Genomic DNA, 22,747 nt, shown 5'->3' with positions numbered 1-22,747 from the left:
GAATTGGGTAAAAAAACAGTCAGCCAATGTAGAGACTGACAGAGTGGCTCAACAGAGAAAGAACGAGTTGCAAGGAAACTCAATCTTGCTGCTGCATGCAAAATAGGTTGTAGGGGAGGACAGTGGCAAATGTGGAGGTTGACTGGGGTGGTACACCTGTCAAACCATAACGCAGGTGTTCTAAAGTGAGCTCAGGGAGGACAGAAACCTCCCGTGGAGAAGAAGTCTGTTTCGGGGAAGACCAGTGTTAGGTCCTTATTTTGAATCAGGCCTGCAGTACCTCTGTGCTACCAGAGGTGTTGCTGTTATACTCAGAGATTTTCTCCTCACCTGCAGGAGTTTATCTCACTATCCCTTTTTAATTACCTGCACCTGCCTCACTGACTATTTATTCCTACCAATCTCCATGCACTATGCACCATGCTGGTCATTGATTGTATTCCTTGAACTGTATTCTGTTTACTAGCCATTCTCATCATATGTTTCTGTGCCTTGAATATTTTGCTAACTTGTGTTCTATTTCGATGTGTCCTTGGACCTGGCTACTTACCATCATTTCCATTTCACAGTCTTTCAACATTCAAGGATAGTATTCTACTATGTTACAACCATCCTGATCTTATATTCCTGTGCCTTGAATATCCTGCCAACAAGTGTTCTGTTTCCATGTGTCCTTGGACTTGGCTGATTACCATCATTACCAGCTCACAGTTTGTATGCATTTCCCAAAATTAAGTTTACCTGTGGCTACGTTTTTCCTGCTGTGCGTGGGTCAATTTGCTTTCCAGTATTTGTTTACTCAGTTTGTCTGTTATCCAGCCGGGTTTTCTTTTATTTGTACCCTGATTATCTGGACTGTGTTTTTGCTACAATAAAACAATTTATATTTCACCATATTCCTAACTTCATAGCTATCTTTACAAGTATCTAGTTACCTTAACAACCAGTAAGGAAGGAGTTGCAATAGTCAAGAGATAATGAGTGCATGAGTCAAAGTGTTTGCAGTGTCTTGCATGAGATATTCTGTAAATGTTGTTAGATATATGCTATATGATTTTAATATAGAGTTCATGGGTGGAACTAAGGATATTTCTGAGTCAAGGATCACACCTAGGCAGCGATCTTGCAGGGTAGGATTTAGTGTCATGTTGTCAACAGAAATAGAAATGTCAGGTAGGTAACAGGTGGGAAAATTATTAACTCTGTTTATTTAGAAATGATACTGGTAGTCCAACTGATAATGGAAGTGATGCAGAGGTGGATCCAGAGAAATTAAGACTGAAAGAGCGATTAGATAGGTAAATGAGAACAAGGATACGACAGTGCCCTGAAGACCTAGGGATTTTATTATTTGTATGAGAAGAGAGTGGTCAACAGTGTCAGATGGAACAGAGAGATTCAAAAGAGTTAGAAGAGAGTAATGGCCTTTACTTTTAGCAGTAATCAAATCATTTTCAACTTTAGTCAATGGAGTCTCTGTGGTCATCTTCAGATGGTGTTAGATACCGGGATAATTAAGGCAAAATCGCAATCCCTATTGACACCTATGGTGACTGGATTTGTGATTGAATAGGCTGGGACCTTAGCAGATATCTGAGATGCAGTCCCAGCCTATTTTGCTCTGTCCTAACAGGACCCCGTTCTGCTTTTAAACCAGCAGAGCAAGGGGGCTCTGCTGTACATGCACTTTCTGGCACACGTGCCTCTGTGCATGCACCTGTTAGGATAGGCCTTCCGCTTTGCTATTTTGAGGCAGGTGTGTGCAGAGGCTGTGGTAAGGGTATGGGAAGTCAGCAGGTGAGTGGAGGTCTCAGACCGGCAGGTCAACCCATTATTTCTAGGTCCTCCTTCACTATGGGTGTGCAGCTACGATAGTTCCGCCAGTTGAAGCACCCTGAACCATTTAAAATGCAAATTGAGATAAATCTTCCAGATATATTAAGTTTAAACATTTCTTGCCACAGTTGGTATTTGTTACTGAAAAATTTGTTTTATGAACAGAACTGGAAAAAGAGATTCTTTTCTTTGTGATCAACTGCACTCTAACCATTCTCGGGTGGAATATATCAGTGTAATGGTGACACCTGGTTTTGGTGGGATTTTGTCCTTTTGACATTTATCCCAGACATGTTCATGTGTCTATATTTTGGCAAAGATGAAGGTTGCTCTCAAAGGGACATGGGGAGGAGAGTTTCTATATAATCTATTCCTACCCAATGTGAATATGCCATATATAATATTTGTATAAATAATTGTTGTATCCTATTTCTCGCACGTCTTGTTTTACTAATTGTTATTCCTGTCTTTGAAGAGCTGAGTGGTTTTATACATTGATGCATTATTCATTCAGTCGTTCATCCATTTCTTGCTGCTTACTCAACATGTAACCCACCGCAGTGGATAAATAGAAAAGTGTGTGTCTGACAGCAAAGCAGTTTTGTGTGATATGTATATTTTCATTATATTCCATGAATATTAAAAAAATCAAACTGGCTGAATGAAAAGTATTGATTTCACACATAGATATTAGTATGCTTTTCACTGACAACATTTAAAGATTTGAAATATGTTTTTGAAAAATGTTTATGCATTTTTCCTGCACCTAGGTATTCATACTGGTGAACAAACTTGATTTTAGAAACTTATCACAGTGTCAAAGGATAATCTGTTATGGTGCTATGGAACCGCACAATTTTGGCAATCCCTTTTATTTGTAATATAATTGGGTTATTATCACCTACAGAAACAACATTAGGGGCTAGATTTACTAAGCTGCGGGTTTGAAAAAGTTGGGATGTTGCCTATAGCAACTAATCAGATTCTAGCTGTCATTTTGTAGAACGTACTAAATAAATGATAGCTAGAATCTGATTGGTTGCTATAGGCAACATCCCCACTTTTTCAAACCCGCAGCTTAGTAAATCTAGCCCTAGGTTTCCTTTGGAAAAATTTTATGCCGGTTAACTTTATTTACTCCTTCCATTAATAGCTGTGGAGTCTCCGCTAAATGACCGCTGGTACCACTTGTCTTTATCTCTTTCAATGAGGTAGAGCACATGATACAGAATACAGTGCACTCTCTTTTCACCTCTGGTATGCTGCGTGATCTCTCAGTGTTGTGCAAAATAGGTCACATGATGCAAAACTTCTTGTGTTATGTTTTATTCTCAATATTTTCTACATTTTCTGGAGACGAGAGGTCCCTCGATCTGCTCTTCTGAATGGAATCATAACAGAAAGGGGCTTTACTGAGCATGTGCTGGCCTCTAAGTAGAGCAGATCCCAACACACCAATCTCTGGTTATGGGGCCCAGTGATCGCGTAATGTGCGGCTGCCTTCCTTTCTAGTTTATAATGTATTTACCTGAACCCCACATAGTACATGAGTAAGCATGTGATATATCCCAAACTGTTTAATAACATGTGGCAATAGTTTTAATTGTATAAGTATAGAAATACATACATTACATTCCATTTTGCATCAACCTGTCAATATTTCTATTGCAATTTTGGAATATGATTTTTGTAATCCTTCTAGAATGCCTTGTTTAATAAATAGAGTAAAAATCAATCACTAAAGTACAACAATACAGCTAAATTACCCTATTGTGACTTAGTTCGAAATAGTTATTTGTCCCAAGGAATGATTGCTGTCTGTGACTTTATTCTTTTTGTACAACAGTATGCAGCGAGAAAGTGTGCATTTTGTAAGCAGACACTCTCACATTGATTGCCTGTACTTTGCAAGTCATTTGGGACTGCAATCTGCTTACAATAAAATGCAAGCTATTGCTGTATAGGTCTAATAGATGAAGATCATTTTAAAAGCACACACACACTTACATTTGAAGAAGCTAAATATGACAGAATGGCATGTTTTTTTCTAGTTAGAAGATGGAAAAAAGTATTGATTGCTTTCAAAGTATATGATTTGCCATTTTACGCCACAGCACTTTAAAACCTTTTACAGGAGCAAAGGGAAATATGTTTCATAGTTTATAGCGTAATATGACACAAAACATTTTGCTTCAAAATATGTAAAATAAAGTCTCATGGTGAGACTTGGATATCACTTTAAAATACCAAGATGTCTATTACATAAGCTGGTGTTGGTGATGCCATTACTATTAATTAGACACCTTTTGCACAAACTATTTTATACTGGAAGTGCATTTAGACTAAAGTAATTCAGATATTATGATATTAAAAAGGTGACAGATGAAATAAAGACAGTCTCAATGTCTGCTTACTCTCATAACTATGTTAAAAAAATAACAAGCTGCATTTCATATGATAAAGAAAAAAATATATTTCCAAAATTGTGAGTAGACCAAATTTTGAAGTAACTTTTTTATTTTGCTGATATAAAGAGTCCAACAGTGGATCATAAGTCTGCAAAATGTAGGGCAAATTGTTTCTACAGATAAATAATGAAGTGTGGGGGGTGGGGGTCCTTTGTAAATAATAAAGTGTAATGGGGGCATGCACTGCTGTATACAGAAAACAGACTCACTGTATTCAAATATGAACATTCTGCACATCACACCAGTAGATTTCTCACAAAGTAGTATAGTTTAAATTATTTTACTCCATGTCGCAGGCCCTGGTTATATGTTCATGCCAAGCCTGCTAAATAGAGAAAACGGTGGGCATTCCTCCCATGAGGTACTAGTGCTATTATTGGAAAGGGAGAGGATTTAGAACAGGGGTTTTTTAACACGGATAACCTCTTTAATATAACTATACAACCACCATGATCCAATCTACCCAGGGCAGAATAGTCTATTTCTGCTTTATCTCTCAGCTCCCCATTGGTTTATCCTAGCCTGAATTATATAATTATTTTTCAAGGAAAATGCTAATTATTCCTTTCAGCCAATATTAATTCAATCTTTAAAAAACAGAGCATTGTGTTCACGGTAAAATGGATCATGTTTACAGGAATGTTCTACAGCCTTGAGTTTATGCTGGATTAATGTTTTAACTGTCTAATATTTCAGATTGCTCAATTTAGAAGTTAACTTTGGTTGCCAGTTAATAATAATTATGGTTTAGTATGCTGAGAAAGTTTGATACAGTAGTGCACAGAGACATAGTCCACAGTAAGGTATTATTTAGTGAAATAGTTTTTAGTAGGATGGACTGTTTTGGGGATATTAGCTTGAGTGCATGGGGCTGTTACTGACTATGGAGTGACAACACTCGTAGAAACAGGCCTAGGATGGCAGATTGCCTGTTACATTTCCATTGACATTTTGTTATTTAATATCTTGGGGAACTCATGTTTATCAATGTCCAACAAAATCATTATAATTTTGAAAGACTGTACTAATACATTAGGATGACACAGAGGATGGGTTGATGTAATTCTGAATTGATGTAAGTGAGATAGGGGAACCAGTAAAATTGGACAAGGTGAAAAAGGAAACCCAGGCCACAGCACCAAGCAAGGAATAAGGGCATTCACTAATCTCTCAGACTAAATGCTCACATCTATTCCTACATTTTTAAATAAGTAAAACTGTAATTATCTTTAGTACTTATGGTGACATCCCAGTAAAAGGAACTCATGTAGAGCAGTGGATATTTACTACATTTTGCATGAGACATTGTTGTACAATATCGTATAAGTAACCTTAATGGAATAAAGTTATCTCATTCTTACACCAAAGACAGGTAGCACAAGCTATAATTACAGTATTTTTTTCTGACCTTGTTGTCTTATAGTACTAATATTGTCATTATTCTTTCCTCATGAAACCATCATGCTTTCATGATCTTTTTTCTGAGTACAGCTAGTCCTTTAAGTTTTGAACATCTATTCTTTTGTGCCATGCTGCTGGCAGGTGGATGAATAATTAACTGTGTGCATGCTGTGCAAAGATCCCTCCTGCTTAGTTCCACTTTAATCTCCCTCACCTTCATATGTTCAACTAACATCTCACCAATATTACTTTTGTTTAATGCCTCTCTAGACCATATAATGGCTCTTACTTGGCTGCTGCCCTGATGTTTTTAATGCACAAGCCATAAATAATTACATAATTTCATGCCATGAACCACAGACCTTTCTTTTGTGTGTTATGTTTTTATCTGACTTCATTAAAAGTAAAGCCTTGTGAATCTTTAATCCCTTCACTTTATGTATGGCAAGAAAACACGTTGACTTCATTTTCTGCACTGGCGTTATATTTTAGACACATTCTGCTGCAGTGTGCAAAGTCCATGATGATGCAAACATGTTACGATAGAGCTTATTGATTTAATTGTTTAATTTGCTTCCTTTTCTAGAATAGGTCCCATGCTGAAAGATTTGGTAATGCAGGGCTTAAAGGCATTATAGTTGCCTATTTTAAAAATAGTGCAGGTCATTTACGATGTGCATCCAGGATGCACTGCAAAAGTCTTTGTCAGTCTTTGACAGCAGGGTCGCACGCTGGATTGTTAGGGGGGGTTTCCCCCCCCACCGAAGAAAGAAAAAAAAAGCATGCGCAGCAGCTCCGTTTCGGCAGCACTGTACTATACAGCACCGCCGCGGACTCTGCTTTGACAGCGCCACGGCTGCTGTTTAGTACAGTGCCGCTATGTGGGGCACTTTGTTAGCGCACCCTGCGTGCACCACTGGATAGGGTGCGCCGGGATGATCCACCCAAAGTCATGCCCACTTTCTGCTGTCAGATGATGCTTGGGTGGGCAAAGAGGTGGAAAAATATTCAAAAGAACATTTTAATACCATCACTTTCAATAAAATAAAGTGCTTTCTCCTAAAATGCTGCCACGTTTATCTTAATTTATGGTTTATATTCATTTTGAAATGTAAGGAACATTGGGACTTTCATTCATTGGAGTGTGCCTGGAAATTTGATTTTCCACAAGTGTAACATGGTGGCATAAAATGGTTTAGATTAAAAGTATAGCATAAAATCTGCAGACCACTTGATTCAAAACTGAAGTCCTTTTGTGGAATGAAAATAGGCGTGCACCCCTGCACACAGCAAGATACACCACTGAAATGCAAAACTTCCTTATAATAATGCTGATTAACTGTTGTGCCTTCTGGAACACCTTCTTCCAAACTTACACTCTTGATATCGAAAAAAACAATGAGCATTGCTTTGAATTTTGACTTGCTTTGACAAGCTTTTTTCATTCTTAGTGATGAAGGTGTTATCCAGTGCATTGACTGTATTTTGGTTTCACGATTGTACTGGAAGATCCAGGACTCATCACAAGTGATTACTTTATGAAACAGGTTTGGATCTGTGTCAAGTTGCTGCAGAATGTCAACACAACATTGATTGCGATGTTCTTTTTGCTCTGGTGTGAGAACCCTTGGGACCATCTTTACACAAACTTTCGTCATGTTAAGATCCTCACGCAAAATTTTCCATACGGTGTCCTTGTCAATGTTCACGGATTCAGCTATCATTTGAACACTGAGTCAGCGGTCTTTTAGAACAATCTGACTGATTTTTTTCTATATTTTCTTCAGTTCTTGAAGTGCAAGGTCGTCCAGGGCGTTCATCATCATCGCCATTCTCATGTCCCTCGCTAAATCTTTTGTGCCACTCAAATACACGCGCATGAGACAGGCAGTCATTCCCATAGGTCGTAGTAAGCATTTGAAAACATTCTGTTAGTGTTTTGTGCAATTTTACAAAAAATTTCAAATTGACACGTTGTTCAACTTTTAAACTTAGCATTTTTCGGCACTCTACAGAAAACACAACCAAACTAAATGGCGACTCACAATCAACTGAACGTCATAGAGTGTTGTAGCTTGTCATGCAGGTTCAGACTGGTTCAAGGTTACTACGTATGCAGTTATAACCGGTTCTGGCTGCTTTGTTTACTAGGTGGAATCACAGTCTCGTTATTTAATAGACATACCTCGTATGTATATATATATATATATATATATATATATATATATAATACAAAAATAAAGATATTCTGGCGCTATGTACCACCTCTAATAAATAAGGGAATATAACACTAATTTGTAATTTACACATAAATCAGTCCAAGTTATAAAAGTCGAGATCACTTTCACTCGTGTAAGAGTGGCAGCCCACGGATGCCTGGAACTAGATGGTCATTCCGGAAAGGAGAAGATAATCACTGCAACAAAAGACAGGCAGGGCGCCTCACGGTGTAAAATCAGATGTATAAAACTTGGGATTTGTAATAACATGCGTACCGTGAGGTTTGGAAAGAAGATCTTTGCATATGCTTGGTCTTCCTCAATGGCTGTGCCTCTGGACCTCAGCTCAATAAGAGGACAAGGTAGAAAAAAGCCAACATAGTATAATACTGTATGTATGATAGATTGCACCACGGGGAAAGTGACAACACCATATGCCAGTATCACAACCACCTTAGTGGGAAATAGTGTCTATAGCCCAGATGTAAAGCCCATTCACATAGGACAACAAATAACATAAATGCAGTCTGCGTACCAGACGTCTCCAGAAAAGGCAGCACTTCTCAAATAACTCTTCTCTGGTGATTCCTCAAATTAGGCATGTATTCCACAACCAAACACTCTCCAAAATGGCGGCAAAATAGAATGGAAGAAGATGCGATGTAATATACAAATAGATTTAATAAACAAGGTAAAAAGAGAACTTACATCAGGTATAGGAAACAGCACAAATGAACATCCAACTCGACGCGTTTCATCTGGATTAATCCAGACTTCCTCAGGAGCAATAAACCGATCATATAACCGGCATGTTTTTCCGGTAATTTATAGACCGGATCCGCCATATTGGCGCATGTCATAAAACTAGATGGCTAATGTCAATATTGTCAATATTCACCAGTAACTGCAGTGAGATAAATTAGTACCATTCTATACTGTATTAATTCCTTCTAATATACTTGCAGCTCCTTAACCGTATACCTAAATGTGTTATCATACATCTCGGTAATATTATCAATTAATTTAGCCTTGTCCAGTATATATTTATAATTGTGGGTTCCCCAAGCAGTCTTGCTGAGGTCCAATGCAATCAAGAACTGAAACCCTATGGATTCTGTGATTAGATTTACAGCTAAATGTTCTTCCTCTGGCATTGTACTTCATTTGAATTTGTGTTCATGCTGTGTGTGTACATAAGGAGGTGAGACTGTTCTGTGAATGTCAGTCATTTTATCATGGGAAATAGTTATTATTTTGGGAGCTATTTTTCCTAGAAAACATATACCTTTGGAGCTTAAAGTTAACCATTTATACTAAACTTGTGGGCTATTGTCTGATTGTTCTATTCAGCTTCTCAATACTCAAGTTTCTTTGCATGCATAAAATTCAGGCACAGCAGAGACTCAAATATAAAAACAAATTCTTAAATGTCAGGCACTATATCTTAATAATAAACCGTATCAATCTAGACTGCAGCTCTCATATGCAGGCGTCTGCAGCCTGTCAATATCAACAAAGAAAAGGAAGAGAACGCTGTACTAGATAATAACTTTTATTGATTAAAAAGCTCTCTTATTAAAAACATATAAAGCTTAAGGATTCTTTTCAGACCACAATAGCCACAGTACATATTTAAAATACAAAACAGGGCTAATTATTAACTGACAACATTATACATCATTTAATCAAACCAATTAGGAGGAAATGATCCCGAGAATTACTTAGTAATTAGGAAAGTAGCTTTTTGTTTTGCTACCCACACTGCTACTATTCTGACTAGATAAACTATTATTTTGACAAAATTAATGACCAATTAGAATCGGTATATTTGTGATGAAGTCAGTGACTATTCCCTAATATTTATACATCGTTACTGTACATTAGTTTACCATTAAGCATATGCTATAAAATTGTTTCAAAAAGTATATTTATAGGTATACACTATACAATAGTTTTCCGGATATTCATCATTGTGTAATAGGATCATGCATTTTTTGTATTTTTTATTTGTATTTTATTTATATATTTATCTTTATTTTCATTTTTATTTTTACCTTTATTTTTATTTTATTTCTATTTTTATTTGGTTTATTATTTTTTCTGAAATTTACATCTTTTTTTTTATCTACTTCTATATTCAATTTCTTATTATTTATCAGTTCTTACTCCTTGGTCTGGTCTCGAGGGCCGGCGCACCTACCCTCCTCCTGATTCTTTGCATTCCTCGTTGACTGTCATGTCAGCAGCAGTCCTGCGCTTGCGCAGACCATCTCACCTATTCTATCTGCCCTGTTATCCCATTGGTTGTACTTTCCTGACATCACTTTTTAAGGCTCCTCCTCTCACCTATCAGTGCTGGTTCTTTGTCTCTACTTCTGGCTTAGAAGCAGTTTCCCTCTCCTCCGCACGGTGTTCGATCGCTACCTATCCAGTGTACTGCCGCTGATCTCCACTTACCTGTTCCACTTGTTAGTGGTAATTGCTGTCATCATCACCCGCTACCTATCCAGTGTACTGTTGCTGATCTCCGCTTACCTGCTCCACTTGTTAGTTTTATCTGCCGTGAATCACCGCTCCATTTATCTCTAGTGTGAGATTTTCATTCACCTGCTCCACTTGTTAGTGGTACCTGACGCAGATTCCTGCTCCCTACTTCTCCAAGTATATTGTCTCCCAGCATCATCTCATCCTGCCCCTAGTACTACTTGGGGATTACCTTCATCTCTCGTGTCAGTTCTCTATCATGTCTCACTGGGAACTTCCCAAGAGGGCCGTGACCTGCAGGGTGGAAGCAGCAAAACCCAAATTCCCTTGCGGGGATCTCTGGTGAAAACCTTCCGCTCTGTTAGACTCCACGCCTCTGGGTGGAGTCTAGCCAATCCCAGTCGACACCAGCAGGATCTCACTCATCCTAGCGGATTCATGACAATTATATTCTTAATGGTTTAATCGCTTGCCTAGACAGTACTATTAACCACATGCATTGCGTACCAATACAAACTAATCTCTTTGCTTCAAAACAAACATACGCACACAAACATACTTCGTTAGAAAAATTTCCTATTCTCTGCAACTTTATCTTCCAGATACGTTTAACAATTTATTTTACCATATTATCACTCAACAGAATCTCATATATATGTGTGTGTGTGTGTGTGTATATATATATATATATATATATATATTTAAATCTGTGACACCCTTTCTTGATAAGCCAAAATCCCTAGGTCTGCGAGGCCTAGAGTAGTGTGGAGTCCCCAGCTGATAATATGTATGTATCGTATGAAATAAAGATTTTCCAATGCGATTGATGTGGTTCCAAGGCATAAGAGTCTTATTTGCAAAACAGATTACAGGGCAAAGTACTGTATGCAGTGGTTGGCATGGATAACAGGCTTCAATAAGATCGCTCTGGTTTCCAAAGCCAGAGTTGAACATTTTATACACTGTACAGTGATAAAACACAGTGACATCACAAAGATGGACAGTTACACTATTAAAGTCCATATTCATAGGTCAATGGGTCATGACTTCCCAAGATCTCGATGCCCGATTGGGAGATTCCTCTGGTCATTGTTCCTTGAAGTGTTGGTCATATTTCCATGGGTGGCCAGGTGTCATTCTTCAGGCTCCCGCCTCTGGACCTGTGTAAACTGTTTTTTTTATGACATCTCTGGATTTGCTAGTTGTTGTATGAAAAGTAATATTAGTTATAACTAGCATTCACAATGTGCGAACGCTTCATAAATACTAAATAAATAATAATATATTTATAATAAATATTTTTATGCAATGGTGAACAGAATGAGACCAAACTCAAATTAATTAACATGTTGGAAACATTAATTAGCTTCTTCACCACATTGTATTTTATATTAACTCAAATAAATAGATTAAACTTATTTGCTTGTTATTTGTTAAAATAATTGTTCGATTTCACACTAATCACATCACAACTAATATTAGAGTACAGAAATTGCTGATTTTCATTTTCAACCAATTATTAGACTTCAACACCAGAAAATAGTAAAATCCGTCCAAGACCAAGCAGGGCGCCCGCTCTATCATCCATAGAAAATTGCTAACCAATTCCATGCTTATTACACTGACCTATACGACCATCCAGAAAGATGGCGCCACCTGGCACAACTTAATGAGCAAATTAAACATTACCTACAGTAATGCCATTTGCCCCTGCTCTCCCAAGCACAATTAGCGTCCCTCAACCGAAGTCTCTGCAGAGGAATTAAAGGCACAATTTAGTCACTTAAGAACTCGTTGGCCCCAGGCCCTGACGGCTTCCCAGCCGTGTACTATATGCCCCTCCTGCTAGCGAACACGGTGGTTATACCCACGTAGGGACACAACCCACTCCTATGCTTCAGCTACAGACCCAAATTGCAACTTTAGTTCTAAAACTTTTAGACAAATTGCTAGCAAACAGACTGGCTTGGGTTATATCAACTTTAGTACTTCAAGTCCAAGTCGGGTTCATCCCTGGAGGACAATACCCACAAGGTAATGGACCTAATCCATGTTAACAAAACCTCAACCTCCTTCTCTGGTGCTGGCCCTCGGCACCGTGAAGACATCTGACTGAGTCGCCTAGCCCTTCATGCATCATTCCCTCTGGGAAATGGGTTTCTCTGTGTTAGGAACAGTGGGTAACTGCTGTTTTATTTTTGGCTGCTGCAGTGTTGTTTTCAGGTTGGGTGTCATCACCTGAACTCCTCTCACCTGCAGCTCTGACACCTTCCTGATTGGCTACTACTGGTTTAAATACCTGTCAGCTTCACTCTGCCTTTGCTGGGTTACAGCGTGCACATACTTGCTTCTCCGTGCTTTTGTTCTGTGAATAGTCTGCCTGTTTTTCCTGTTTAATACCCGTTGTATACTGACCTTGCTTGTTTGCTTGTGGCCCTGACTTCTGCCTGGATTCCGACTCTGCCTTTTCGTCTGAGAGATCTCCTCCCTGCCGCAGGATCATGGTGCCAGCTATCCGCTCTATCAGACTCACCTGTGTCAGCAGTGTTTCAGAGTACAGATTTACTGCTCTATCTTGCTCCGTCATTATCCCTGACACTGTGCTGCTCTCTAGCTCCATCTCACACAGGCCACAGCTGGTATTACACCATCCTACACACTGCCAATCTGTTATACTGTTGGAGGTTGGTACTGCATCCTGTTACTCACTCAGAGTTCCTGCTTCATCTGGTCAAGAAGTATATCAGGTTATCATCCCACTGTCAAGTCCTCTGTGGTGCCTACCTAACGGAGTTGAGTTATCACTACTCGAGAATAAGTCCTGGGGACAACCGAGTACCGGCGAACATATCTGGTTCTATGGGAAAGGAGGTTGCTATAGGTCGTCCACAACAGGTTCTGATAACTCAACTCGTAGTGTGATTCATGACACTCTGGCTCCATTTTTAGTCTCTGCACTCTATCACAACCCTACGGCATCCCTCCTCACTAATGGTTGCTCATCACCCTCTATTAAAAATGGAGAGTGCCACTTGTCCCCCCTTCTCTTTGCAGTTACAATGGAACCCCTATCAGAGATCCTCTGCAACCACCCAGGTATCAGGAGTATCAATGTTGAACCCCACAACCACAAATGAGATTTCTATGCTGATGACACCCTACTTACACTAACCATCCCTCAAAGCACTGTCCCGCTTGTGTTAGATGAGATAGCTGAGTACAGTTGTAAGGAATTACTTTGACACTTGCACCTCCGACCTCTAGAGGTCTCTCTGTATTTGCAAACCTGCCCTTAGATTTGCCCTTATCCAAGATGGCCAGTTTGGAATTAAAGAGAAACCATCTTGGATCCTGTTTCCTGTTTGGGCCTATAAATGGCACTTCCTGGTTCAGACCTATGGTTGAGTATTCTGCTTGCTCAGCTCCTGCTACCTGCTATTCTACCTTGCATCTGTGACTACCTGCTTGTGTACCGATCCGGCAAACGTCCGACTACCCTCCTTTGTACCGACCCGGCTAACGTCTGACTACCCTCTTGTGTACCGACCCGGCAAACGTCTGACTACCCACTTGTGTACTGACCTGGCAAACGTCTGACTACTCTCTGAATATCTACTCGGCTATTGGGCTTCAGGTAATACCACCAGTATCGTTACAGGATACTCAAGCCTTGGAGTGGATCCCGCCGAAGATATACCTATTAAGCGGCGCGTGGCAAGTTTAACCACCGTGCTGATTGAATGCCAGGCGGAGCTGAAATTCCTGAAGGACAGTTTTGTGGCTCTCGAATCACAGGTAAAGCAAGAGTTTCAAGTTATCTCACAAAAGACTCATGACGCACATAGTGGTTTCCAGGAATTTCTAATTCGACTGTCTCAACATGAGGAACGTATCTCAGAGTTGGAGAAGGAGTCACCACAAGTGCCTGTAATGGCACCATCCCCTGCTGCTCTCCCTCTCCCACCAGCTCGGTTTGGAGGGACCCTCAAAGGTTTCGCGGATTTATCAATCAATGCCAGCTGCATTTCCAACTGTATGAGTCACATTTCCACTCTGATAAGTCAAAGGTCAAGTGTATGCTTTTGCAACTTAAGGACACCGCCCTTGCATGGGCTTCTCCCTATATTGAAAATTCTAGTCCAATATTACAGAAATTTGATGACTTCCTCAAAGTAATGAAACAAACCTTTGATGATCCGAACCGGAAAGATACTGCTGAAAAGACTTTATTGAAATTACGTCAGGGGAGACGCTCAGTTGTGGAATATACTGCAGATTTTCGAAGATGGGTCCTTGACACTACTTGGAATTCTGAGGCGCAGCTGTCTGTCTACCATAAGGGACTTTCTGAGACCACTAAAGTTGAATTAGCCCGAGCAGAGGCACCCTCTGAACTTGAGCCTTTCATCAACCATTGCATTCGAATTGATGCTCGACTGATTGAGAGACGACAAGAAAGGAAGGCCTTAACCTGGACATACCCCAGTTATCGAGAACCCACAAGTTCAAACTATTATGGGAATTCTGAGGTAAAATCCACTAAGGAATTTGAGTCTGAACCCATGCAAGTAGACACACTCCACAAACGTAGTTCCATTGAGAGAAGGGAGCAACGACGTCAAGAGAACTTGTGCCTTTATTGTGGCAAACCAGGACATTATGTCTCAAATTGTCCTAGAAGTCCTCTGAAGACAGTGGCTAGCCTAGCAGATGCAGACTTTTCAGACCAGGAGTCTGTGATTTCCGACATTCCTCAGCATGTGAACGCAATTATTCCTTGTCTCTCCTCTTTAGCATCAACTGAGAAGAATTAGGAGAATAATAACTCACATTTCTCAATTCCAATTCGATTCCAGATCGGTGCACACTGCATTTCCAGTACAGCAATTGTGGACTCTGGTGCGAACGGCAATTTTATGGACATTATGTTTGATAAAAGAAATAAGATTGAATTTAGAGAGAAACAGATACCCGTGTTAATGGAAACTGTGGATGGTTCTCCTTTGAACTCTGGTCCAGTTACTCATGAAACCGAACCCTTGGACCTCGTAATTGAGCCAAACCATCATGAGACTCTGACATTCTTACTGATCTCTGCTCCCCAGTTTCCTATTATTCTGGGAATTCCTTGGTTGGCTGCAAATAATCCATCCATTAACTGGGAATCAAAGACTATTTCTTTTTCACAAGAGACATATGTTCCGGAGACTAAACCTGAATCCTCTGTTGAAGAGGTGAGCAAGTTATATAATTCCCTTCCTCATGTTTTGGATCAGCTACCTCCACAATATAAAGACTTTTCTGATGTCTGTAGTAAGAAGAATGCTGACAAATTACCACCTCACAGACCCTATGATTGTCCTGTGGATTTGTTACCTGGGGCTGCTATACCCTTTGGACGTATTTACCCATTAGCCGAGCCTGAGTTAAAGGTCCTCAAGAATTATGTGGATGAAAGTTTAGAAAAGGGTTTTATTCGCCCTTCCACGTCTCCAGCCGGTGCACCTATCTTTGTGAAGAAAAAGGATGGTTCATTGCGACCATGTATTGACTAGAGAGCATTGAATAAGGTTACAATCAAGAACCGTTACCCACTCCCACTTATTTCAGAATTACTGGAAAGGCTTCGCTCAGCAAGAATTTTTACCAAATTAGATCTGCGAGGGGCATATAATTTAGTTCGCATATGATCTGGCGATGAATGGAAGACTGCTTTCTGATGTAAATATGGACATTTTGAACATCTAGTGATGCCCTTTGGACTGTGCAATGCTCCTGCTACATTCCAACATTTCATGAATGATGTTTTTAAAGATTTAATTGACCAATTTGTTGTCATTTATCTCGATGACATTCTAATTTTCTCAAATTCCCAAGAGGAGCACCAACAACAAGTTCGTAGTGTACTGGAATGTCTTCGCAGACACTCTTTGTACATTAAGTTGGAGAAGTGTGAATTCCACCAAACACAGATTCAGTTCTTGGGCTATATCATCTCACCTCAAGGTTTGAGAATGGACCCTAGCAAGGTCCAAGCTATAGTAGATTGGCCAGCTCCAAGAAATGTAAAGGAGGTACAAAGGTTCGTAGGGTTTGCCAACTTCTGTAGACGTTTCATTAAAAACTTTTCCAAGATTGTGACGCCAATTATTCAACTAACCAAGAAGGGATCACCTTTCCATTGGTCTCCAGAAGCTGAAGGGGCTTTTTCTCTGCTTAAGACAAGGTTTACAACAGATCCCATATTGATATAACCCAACCCAGAACTTCCTTTTATCCTTGAGGCAGATGCTTCAGATTCAGCAGTAGGGGCAATATTATCACAGAGAATAGGAGAGAAGTCGCTATTACATCCATGTGCTTTTTTCTCCCGTCAAATGACTGCTTCAGAAAGAAATTATGATGTGGGAAATAAAGAACTATTAGCCATTGTGGCTGCATTTACTGAATGGAGACATTTGCTTGAAGGTGCTGCACATCAAATTACCGTACTTACTGACCACCGGAACCTAGAGTTTGTTCGGTCTGCAAAAAGACTTTCTCTGTGACAAGCCAGATGGAGTTTATTCCTAAATCGTTTTGATTTTGTTATCTCTTATAGACCTGGATCCCGAAATGGGAAAGCTCATGCACTATCCAAAGCATATATGGAGGACTCACCACAGCTTGATCCGGAAAAGACAATCCTCTCTAAGTCAAATTTCTTGGGAGCTATTGGCACTGGTGAGCTGTTGTCTGACATCAAAGAGGGTTATAGAACTGATCCGATACTTTTAGAACCCCCTACAGATTTACACTTAACCTATCGAAATAACATTTGGAAGTATGGACACCGCTTGTATGTACCAGCAGCAGCACGATTAAGAGTACTGCAATTTGTCCATGACTCTAGACTGGCAGGCCATAAAGGTGTTTTCAAGACTCATGAATTATTATCTCGTTCCTTCTGGTGGCCGAAATACAAGGAGGATGTTAAAAGATTTGTATCATCGTGCAGTACTTGTGCCCGGTTTAAAACTCTCCGCACTGCTTCACTTGGACTTTTGCAGCCTTTGCCAGTTCCTTCTCGTCCATGGTGTTCAATCTCTATGGATTTTTTTGTAGATTTACCATCCTCCAAGGGTATGACTACAATTCTGGTTGTAGATTGACTCACAAAAATGGCTCATTTTGGGCCCTGTCGTGGACTTCCTTCTGCAAAAGAAACAGCAGAATTACTAATCAGGGAAGTGTTTCGTCTACATGGAGTCCCTGATGATGTAGTCTCTGACCGAGGAGTACAATTTACTTCACGTTTTTGGAAGCAGTTTTGTAGTGCTCTTAACATTAATATCAGATTATCAACTGCTTTCCATCCTCAATCCAATGGACAAACAGAACGCACCAATCAGACTTTAGAACAATACCTACGGTGCTACATTTGCTATCTGCAAGATGACTGGATTAATGTTCTCATACAACAACTCGCAACACTCATCCAAAAAACAAAGTCCTTTTTATGCCAATTTGGGGTATCATCCAGACCTACTCCCCAATTTTCCACAGGATTCTTCTATACCTGCTGTTACATCCAGACTAGAGTCACTACAAACTAACCTCGAAGTATTAAGAGAGACATTGCAACATGCACAGGACAGTTATAAGAAAATTGCAGACAGACATCGTAAAGCTGCACCAGTTTTAAATGCTGTCGAGAATGTTTGGCTTTCTACACGAAACCTAAAAGTAAGCGTGCCTACTCCTAAATTAGGACCGAAATATATAGGTCCTTTTAAAATTTTGGCACAAGTCAGTTCAGCTGCCTTTTGACTTGAACTCCCAGTATCTATGAAGGTTCATCCTGTCTTTCATGTTTCTTTACTGAAGCCAGTAGTTTTAAATCCTTTTCCTGGTCGCACCTTGCCTCCTCCAGATCCTGTTCAAATTGATGAACATGAATAATTTTTGGTAGAGAAAATACTAGATTCACGAATATTTAGAAATAAACTTCAGTATTTGATACAATGGCAGGGATATGGACCAGAAGACAAATCATGGGAACCAGAAGTTAATGTCCATGACCTTGATTGCTGCGTGAATTTCATCAAAGATACCCGGAGAAACCCTGCAAAGCACCGTCCAGAGGACGTTATTGAAAGGGGGGAATACTGTAAGGAATTACTTTGACATTTGCACCTCCGACCACTAGAGGTCTCTGTATTTGCAAACCTGCCCTTAGATTTGCCCTTATCCAAGATGGCCAGTTTGGAATCAAAGAGAAACCATCTTGGATCCTGTTTCCTGTTTGGGCCTATAAATGGCACTTCCTGATTCAGACCAATGCTTTAGTATTCTTGCTCAGCTCCTGCTACCTGCTATTCTACCTTGCATCTGTGACTACCTGCTTGTGTACTGACCCGGCAAACGTCTGACTACCGTCCTGTGTACCGACCCGGCTAACGTCTGACTACCCTCTTGTGTACTGACCCGGCTAACGTCTGACTACCCTCTTGTGTACCGACCCGGCAAACGTCTGACTACCCGCTTGTGTACTGACCCGGCAAACGTCTGACTACTCTCTGAATATCTACTCGGCTATTGGGCTTCAGGTAATACCACCAGTATCGTTACAACAGTTGACTCTCAAACTTTAAAATGAATGCAAAAAAAATGAAGCCATCCCTCTCAATGTCCCCTGTCCCTTTTATAAACCCTACAATCCAATTACCAATTTCACTGTCAACCTCACAAATTAAAATATCTCAGCCTTTTTTCTCACCAAACACTATGAGCACCCATTCCAGGCAAACTTTCCCCCACTGATTGATGCCCTTTAAAAGGATCTATGTTCTTGGGCTTTTCAACATATTTCTTGGATTGGTAGAATAGCAGCACTTAAGTCGAACTTGCTCCCAATACTCCTCTACCTTTTCTAAACCCTCACAATCAGAACACCCTCCAATGTTCTCAAAGACCTTCAAAATAACATAACTTGATTTGTTTGGGCCTCCAGAAGACTCAGTGTTCACCTTAGGGTGCTTTAATGACACTCAAGAGATGGAGGTTTAGGCATCCCCTACTCCATATGTATTATCTGGCCGCACATCTCACACAAGGAATGTTGACTCACACTCTCATACCTACTCCTTGTTCTGGATTGATCCCAAGCACTGACCCCGTCCCTCCCAACTGCCTTCAAATCTGCGATTATCGTTGTTGGTCTGTAACTTTTGCACCAAGCTTTTGACTTGATATCTAATCTTCCCTACATATCCCTTCTCTGGAATAACCCTGACTTCTCTCCACGATTAAACCCCAGCACATTTAAATGCTGTACGTCCCATGTCATTAAATTCTTTCACGACATGGTCCCCACAAACCTCTCTCCAGAGTTCTCTGGCCTACAGACTAGCTTTGAGCTCCCTTCCTCAACTTTCTATCAGTATTTTCAGATTTGCCATTTCTATCATGACAAAATAAAATGCAAACACCCTCATGTTCCCTCTGTGCTGGAAGCCTTCTCTCTTGTCATATCCCCCTACAGTGGCCTGATCTCAACGTTTTATTTGCTGTTCATTAAGCCTAACCAAATGACCAAGGAAGGACAGGAGCTTACGTATGAGGAAGACATGGGTAAGGTTCTTTGGCTGGAGGCTTGAACTATGAAGCTGTTGCTTAAAGGTCCATATGTACACAACTCAAAGAAAATTCATACAAACTTCTTTCTTGGTGGTACATAGTGCTGATGAGACTTGGTGCCACTTACCCAAATGTTTCTACTTCATTCTGGCAAGGATGTGGTAGGGAAGGTACCCTTTCCCATATATGGTGGACTTGCCCCAAAAATAGCACACTTCTGGAATGAGATCCTCCACTTGCTTGAATGTATCAACCATGTCCTACTCTCAGATAACAACTCCTATCATCTTCTCCCATGTACAGTCCCCGATGTTATGACGCACACAAAGAAACTGATCCGACATAGTCTCATGGCTGAAAGATGCCTGATAGCTCTAATTTGGAAAAAACGGAATCTCCCACCATTCAAAGACTCATTCTGAAAGTTTGGGAAACACACAAAACGGAACATATTACCAGAGTTATCCACAACCATTCACTTCAATTCCCCTCCACACGGAATGCCTGAACTTCCTATTACGTCGATCACCTGTAGTATAAATCTTATTTTCAGCTCACTGCACACAACCTTGTTCCCTACTTTCCTCTACTAACATTCCACTCCCCCCTCCTCTCCCATTTCTTTGAAATCACTTATTTTCTCTCTTCTCCTTTTTGGACCTTCCTTCACGTGACTGAACGCCTACTCTATATTTAACTGTTTGTGTCTGGTAAGTTTGTATACCATATGATTGTCATTGGATCCAATTGTCTTTGTATCCCACGCCCTGCCTCCCCTTCTCTTTCTGTACCCCCTTCCCCATACCCCCTACTTCCTTTTGATATGTGAATTTTTTTTTATTTTTTTAAAAAAGGTGGTTGTGCTGTCTAAAACATCATCATCATCATCATCATCATTTATTTATTTATATAGCGCCAACATATTCCGTAGCGCTTTACAATTCGGGACAAACATAGTAAACTAATAAACAAACTGGGTAAAACAGAAAAAGAGGTGAGAAGGCCCTGCTCGCAAGCTTACAATCTATGGGACAATGAGAGTTTGACACATGAGGCTAAGGCTATGTCTACATTTTGCATTTCGGCCCAGCCAGGCTGTAAAGGTAAAAGTGACTCATAAGCTAAATGATCCTGTCACACGACAATGTTGGTCAAGGGGTAGTTGTCTTGTGTGAAATTGTGTAACGGGTGGCAATAGGGTAATGTAGTGAGGTTAAGAGGGTGGTTCAGGAATATTATAAGCTTGTCTGAAGAGGTGGGTTTTCAGAGAACGCTTGAAAGTTTGTAGACCAGAGGAGAGTCTTATTGTGCAAGGGAGAGAATTCCATAGAGTGGGTGCAGCCCGAAAAAGTCCTGTAACCGGGAATGAGAGGATGTAATGAGGGTGGATGAGAGACGCATATCTTGTGTAGAACGGAGTTGCCAAGTTGGGATATATTTAGAGACAAGAGAGGAGATGTATGTTGGTGCAGCTTTGTTGATGGCCTTGTAGGTTAGTAAAAGTATTTTATATTGGATTCGGTAGAAAACAGGCAGCCAGTGTAGAGACATACAGAGTGATTCAACAGAGGAATAACGATTTGCAAGGAAAATCACTCTTGCAATAGTGTGCAAAATAGATTGTAGGGGTTTGATTCTGTTTTAGGGAAGACCAGTAAGGAGAGAATTGCAATAGTCAATGCGGGAGATGATAAGTGCATGAATTAAGGTTTTAGCAGTGTCTTGCGCGAGATATGTGCAAATTCTGGAAATGTTCTTTAGATGTATGTAACATGATTTAGATATAGAGTCAATGTGGGGAACAAAGGATAGGTGTGAGTCAAGGATTACACCTAGGCAGCGAGCTTGTGGGGTGGGATTTATGGTCATATTATCAACAGAGATAGAAATGTCAGGTATGCTCTTGTTGGTGGGTGGGAATATTATTAATCTGGTTCTGAACTCAGATGTTGTCAGTCCTGTCACTTATTAGTGAGATATTATGTTAGTCAAAGGTCGACGTGGAAATTTAGAAGTAGAGGTATGGAAATTTACAACTGGGGGTGTGAAAAATATAATGGGAATTTAAGTGAATGGAGTTTGATAGTTTTACAATGAAAGCACTTGGAGAAGTGACGGTATAGCAAACCAATGTATACACTCCCACTTTTATGTTAGTAAAGAAAGGTCACTTATCAACCATAAAAGTGCAAAACCACAGCACAAATCCTGTTTTGTGAAGTTACGTGCCTATTTTTGCACATAGTTTTGTGGGGAACATACTGTAACTTAACTCTGTCCTCACTCAATAAGTAAATAACATTAGAATAAAGACAGTAATTTGCTGAAGTCATGATGGTGTGCTGGTTCTTTATTCAACTACATACATTTGCGGTAATGAGTATAGATCTGTAGGCAAAAATCATATAAAGAAGTATTACTGGTCTGCGGCTTGTAAATAACCTTATTGTCATTGGTGTTTTTAATCACTTATGGATTGGTCCAAACTTTTCCTAAAAAGATTTCTTCGGTATACAGGTCTCCACCAGAATATTAACAATCTTGTAAGTAACTCAATACTCACTATGGCTTCTATGATTGTAGCAAACACTACAACCATAGGATAAACTCTGATTCTTGTTGGCAGTCAATACATTTGATGATGAAACTACATACTAAATGGGAATGCACATTATTGTGATGTTGATTTGAGGGAACTGTTATAGATTTGAAAGATGTTGT

The 22,747-nt window shown here is 39.9% G+C and overlaps 1 protein-coding gene across 3 annotated transcripts in view; it reads left to right on the top strand.

Annotated features, from left to right (window-relative positions):
* KHDRBS2 (KH RNA binding domain containing, signal transduction associated 2) overlaps positions 1-22,747 on the top strand; it is a 314,320-nt gene that overhangs the window by 122,952 nt on the left and 168,621 nt on the right. The window lies entirely within an intron of this gene.

This window comes from Mixophyes fleayi, chromosome 3, assembly GCF_038048845.1.
Source record: "Mixophyes fleayi isolate aMixFle1 chromosome 3, aMixFle1.hap1, whole genome shotgun sequence".
NCBI lineage: Eukaryota > Metazoa > Chordata > Amphibia > Anura > Limnodynastidae > Mixophyes > Mixophyes fleayi.
This window is presented reverse-complemented; position numbering and strand designations above follow the sequence as displayed.